The following is a 5,765-nucleotide window of genomic DNA, read 5'->3' as shown; positions in this document are numbered from 1 at the left end:
CTTGGTACAAGCCTTAAAAGTAAAGTAGCATGTCATACATATCTTTAATTCTTAACCTATCATTCATGTCATAATCATATCATGAAGAGTGCTTCTAGTCCCAATTGATAGGGAAGCAACTCTTAGGCATAACATAAAGCATGTATAATTGGCACACAGCTCATCATGAATTTTTGGGTACATAGCACATCATGATCACATGCATAATTGGGCACATAGCACATCATGAACTTGGGCACATAGCATATCATAAATTTGGGCACATAGCATATCATAAATTTAAGCACATAGCATATCATAACTTTAGGCACATAGCACATCATAAACTTGGGCACATAGCACATCATCATACATAGGTCATAAGCATACATAAGTATAGCAGCATATCATATTCCTATCATATCATAAAGCATTGCATATGAAGCATATGGAAAAAAAAAAACATAAGTAGGTCTCTAACCCAAAGGTCATGTGGTGGCCGAAACATGTAGTTGTAGCCTAGGTTAGCAAGCAACATAAGAGCATGTGAACCCTAAACCTTTATCATATCTTATATCATAAGGAACACCTTAAGCATATTTGGTTTGGGTTCCAAGCTTCCTAGGTCTTTACTTATATCATGGTCGAAACCCATCAAGCCTCAAATTAGGTTATAAGCAACGTACAAACATGTAAACCCTAATGATACGAACCCCACCAACAAATGTGATGGAACCCGAAACAAGGGTGGATAGAACCCCAAGAACTAAACGACAAGAGTGTGAGCCTTGACCCGTAACCAAGAATTGGCACGAACCAAGCCTACGAAGAAAAGAAACGCCACACCTTGGGGTGATAAGTTTTGATCGGTTGAACGCCACGAGAGTAGACTCGATAAGTTCAGCAAGTTCTTTCAAGAACTAAGAGAGCACACAATCTCACCAAAAACTAAGTTGCTTCATACTAAGATGTCCCTCCCTTTTATAATGGGAGTGAACAAGGAAAAATACAAGATAAGTACATGCACAATTAGAGTCCCAATGTTGCATGTCTCATGCAAGCTATCTAGAAACCCAAAACAAAATAAATGCATGCACAATTAGAGTCCCAAGTTGCATGCTTCATTAAACAATCTAAAATACTTAAGTCTTCATGCATGAACGAATTCCCATGCTTTGCATGCTTATTAGCGTTCTTCCGTTAAGCGCGGCCAGTCATGGATGGTTATGCTCGATTACGTGAATTAGGCCACGACTAGCAGTTGCGATTATCTTGGTTTCTCCTTGCTCATAGTCCTCCCAATATTTTTTGATTAGCCCATTTAGTGCTTCCTTGAAACGCTTTGCCCGTAGTATTGTATTGGGCCTTCTGGAAGTGATAACTGATCTCTCCTATCTTCAGCCCTTGGGCATACATCATTCTCCCCTTCTTGAAAAGGATTTGTCCTCAAATCATCACCTGCATCAAACGGGGATAAGTCAGCAACATTAAAAGTAGAATGTACGCCATACTCACCTGGTAGTTCAAGTTTGTAGGCATTATCATTGATGCGCTCTAACACTTGAAATGGGCCATCCCCTCGAGGTAGAAGTTTAGAACGACGTTTGTCCGGAAATCGCTCCTTTCGGAGGTGCAACCAAACCCATTCTCCTGGTTCAAACACAATTTTCTTACGCCCCTTGTTAGCTTGTTGCATGTATTGCTGAGTTCTTTTCTCAATATTCAGCCGTGCTTGTTCATGAATCTTCTTTACGAATTCGGCCTTCTGCTTACCATCTAAGTTTATATGCTCACTTACAGCTAAAGGAATCAAATCTAATGGTGACAAGGGATTGAAACCATAAACAATTTCAAATGGAGAAAATTTAGTCGCAGAATGTATGCTCCTATTGTAAGCAAATTCAACATGAGGTAGACAATCTTCCCATATTCTCAAATTCTTTTTAATGACCGCATGAAGTAAAAAGGTCAAGGTTCGATTGACCACTTCAGTTTGCCCATCAGTTTGGGGGTGACAAGTAGTAGAGAATAACAATTTAGTTCCTAATTTCCCCCACAAAGTCTTCCAAAAATAACTCAAAAATTTTGCATCTCTATCAGAGACAATGGTCCTAGGCATGCCATGCAACCTAATAACCTCTTTAAAGAACAATTCAGCTATATGTGATGCATCATCGGTTTTATGACATGGAATGAAATGCGCCATTTTAGAGAATCTGTCTACCACAACAAAAATTGAATCTCTCCCTCTCTTGGTCCGGGGTAATCCCAAAACAAAGTCCATTGAGATATCAGTCCAAGGTTCACTAGGTATAGGCAAAGGAGTATACAAGCCATGGGGTTTCAATTTAGATTTTGCTTGTTTGCAAGTGATACACTTCTCACAAATTCTTTCCACGTCGCGTTTCATATGAGGCCAAAAGAAATGATCCTGTAAAACCCCTAAAGTCTTAGTAACGCCAAAATGACCCATCAATCCACCACCATGGGCTTCCCTAGTGAATAATTCACGTAACGAACACATAGGCACACACAATCTATTTTCACGAAATAAAAACCCATCATACCTATAGAACTTACCAAATGCAACCTTATCGCATGCTTTGAATACCTCAGAAAAATCAGTATCGTTAGTATATAAATCCTTGATATATTCAAATCCAAGTAACTTCGTATCTAAAGTGGACAGTAAAGCATACCTTCGAGATAGTGCATCAGCAACAACGTTCTCCTTTCCTTGCTTGTATTTGATCACATAAGGAAATGTCTCAATGAATTCTACCCATTTAGCATGACGTCAGTTCAACTTATGTTGGCTCTTCAAATGCTTTAGAGATTGATGGTCTGTGTGAATCACGAATTCTTTTGGCCATAGATATTGTTGCCATGTCTCCAATGCTCTCACCAATGCATACATTTCCTTGTCATATGTGGGATAGTTGAGAGTGGCTCCACTCAACTTCTCACTGAAATAAGCAATGGGTCTCATTTCCTGCATAAGCACAGCACCTATACCAACGCCAGAAGCATCACATTCGATTTCAAAGGTTTTAGAAAAATCTGGTAGGATTAGTAAAGGAGCAGAACTTAGCTTTTCTTTCAAAGTGTTGAAGGCCCTCTCTTGCTCCTCTCCCCACTTGAATGACTCATTTTTCTTGATGACTTTAGTAAGAGGAGCTGCAATATTGCTAAAATCACGAACAAACCGTCGATAGAAGGTGGCCAAACCATGGAAACTCCTCACTTGGCTAATTGTTGTCGGTGTTGGCCACTCCTGGATTGCTTTCACCTTTTCCTCATCCATCTCAACGCCTTTAGTACTAACAACAAAACCAAGAAACACGACTTTCTCCGTACAAAAGGAGCATTTAACGAGGTTAGCAAAAAGCTTTTCTTCTTTTAGCACACTCAAAACTAACCTTAAATGTGTAACATGCTCTTCTAAGCTTCTGCTATAAATCAAAATATCATCAAAATACACAACTACAAATTTTCCTAAGAAAGCACGCAAAATATGGTTCATCAAACGCATAAAAGTGCTAGGAGCATTAGTTAAGCCAAAAGGCATTACTAACCATTCATATAAGCCATGTTTGGTTTTAAAACCAGTTTTCCATTCATCACCTTCCTTCATCCTAATCTGATGATATCCACTCCTAAGATCAATTTTTGTGAACACACAAGAACCATGCAATTCATCAAGTATATCATCAATCCTAGGAATTGGATGGCGATACTTTACCGTGATGTTGTTGATGGCTCGACAATCCACACACATCCTCCATGTTCCGTCCTTCTTGGGAACTAGTAACACAGGCACGGCGCAAGGACTCATGCTTTCTCGAACATACCCCTTTTCTAATAATTCATTAACTTGCCTCTGAAGTTCCTTTGCTTCCTCCGGATTGCTTCTATAGGCAGGTCGATTCGGAATGGAGGCACCGAGTATGAAGTCAATTTGGTGCTCAATTCCTCTAATGGGAGGTAAACCATGCGGAACCTCTTCAGGAAACACCTCCTCGAATTCTTGTAAGAGATAAACAATAACACTAGGCAAAGAATTGTTAAGGTCGTTAGTGCTCAAGAGTGCCTCCTTATACAAAAGGATAAGGGGCAGCTGATTTGAAAACAAAGCTCGCTTAATCTCACTTTTTTTTGCATAAAAAGTATTTTTCTTTCTCTCTCCTTTTTTTTCCTTGCCCACTCCTTTTGTCTCTTTCCTCTCATCTTCTTTTTTCTCAATTTTTTTTCTCTCAATTTCTTTTTCTTTCTTCTTTTCATTTGCTTTTTGTAGTCTCAACTGGTCCTCCATAACTTGTCTTGGAGTCAACGGTACAAGAATAATAGGTTGCCCTTTCAAAGTAAAACTATACTTATTTGTGAGGCCATCATGTGTTACCTTTCGATCGAATTGCCAAGGTCTTCCCAACAATAGATGGCATGCATGCATGGGAACCACGTCACACAACAGCTCATCTTCATATTTGCCAATGGAGATTGCTACCAAGACTTGTTTTGTTACCTTGATTTCTCCGCAATCATTTAGCCACTGGAGTCGATAGGGTCGTGAATGTTTCCGAGTTGGTAGTGATAATTTCTCCACCAAATCAGTACTTGCCACATTGGTGCAGCTCCCCCCATCAATAATAACACTGCAAACCTTGTTATTGACAAAGCAACGGGTATGAAACAAATTCTCCCTTTGATTACCTTCTTCCTCCTTAGCTTGTAGATTGAGAACTCGTCGGGCCACCAATAAGTCTCCAATAACAGCATGTTGTTCATCATCACTGTCCTCTTTTTGTGACACTTCTTCAACTATTTCATCCTCATCTTCCGACTCAAGTTCACCTTGAGCATTTATTACCATCATCCTTTTGTTCACTTGATATCACGAGTTTTGGAGGAAATGGGCTCGCGATTACCTTGAGTAGTAGATGGTGTAGGTTTGGGCTTCTTGAAGGGTTCAAACTTTGGCTTATTTTGAGGTTGTTCCTCCTTTCTTGGAGCTGTTCGCCATGGGCCGTGAGTAGTCATTGGTTGTCCCTTCCTAGCTAATCCTCTCCTCTTGAGTTGTTCTTCCACTTTTTGTGCTTGGTGGACCATGTCCGACAGCTCAACATAATGCTGCAATTCAACAATATCAGCAATTTCTGGGTTTAAACCATGTAAAAACCTGGCCATAGTGGCTTCCCGATCTTCATTGACATTAGCTCGGATCATGGACAACTCCATCTCCTTGAAATATTCATCCACACTTTTGGAGCCTTGAGATAACCTTTGAAGCCGCTGATATAAGCTTCTATAATAATGGCTGGGTACAAACCTCCTTCTCATGAGCACTTTCATCTCCTCCCAAGTGGACACAGGTTGCTCTCTGTTTCTTCTCCGAGTCATCACCACTTGATCCCACCAAACAATAGCATAATCAGTGAATTCAATGGCAGCTAACTTCACCTTTTTAAACTCTAAGAATTCATGACAGTCAAACACCATTCCATCTTAGTTTCCCATTCCAAGTAAGCTTCTGGGTCATTTCTCCCTTGGAAGATTGGAATCTTCATCTTAATCCCTCCTAAATCATTATTTCTTCTAGTTCCGTTCCTATCTCCTCGATGTCCAATCCTGCCTCGATTGTAGTTTTGCTCATCAAAGTCTTCCACAATAACCTCTTCATCTTCTTCGACATCAATCCCTTGGGCATGTCTTCGTTGTGGTCTAGTAATACGGTCTTGTTGATGTCTTCTTGGTGTCCCATCCTCCACCCGATCCAACCTTTCATGGAT

The 5,765-nt window shown here is 40.1% G+C and overlaps 1 pseudogene; it reads right to left on the bottom strand.

Moving 5' to 3' along the window:
* Positions 1 to 1,504: 1,504 nt before the first annotated feature.
* On the bottom strand, positions 1,505 to 5,558 carry LOC122049109 (annotated as a pseudogene).
* Between the last annotated feature and the right edge of the window lie 207 nt (positions 5,559 to 5,765).

The sequence above is a fragment of the Zingiber officinale genome, chromosome 2B, assembly GCF_018446385.1.
Source record: "Zingiber officinale cultivar Zhangliang chromosome 2B, Zo_v1.1, whole genome shotgun sequence".
Lineage (NCBI taxonomy): Eukaryota > Viridiplantae > Streptophyta > Magnoliopsida > Zingiberales > Zingiberaceae > Zingiber > Zingiber officinale.
This window is presented reverse-complemented; position numbering and strand designations above follow the sequence as displayed.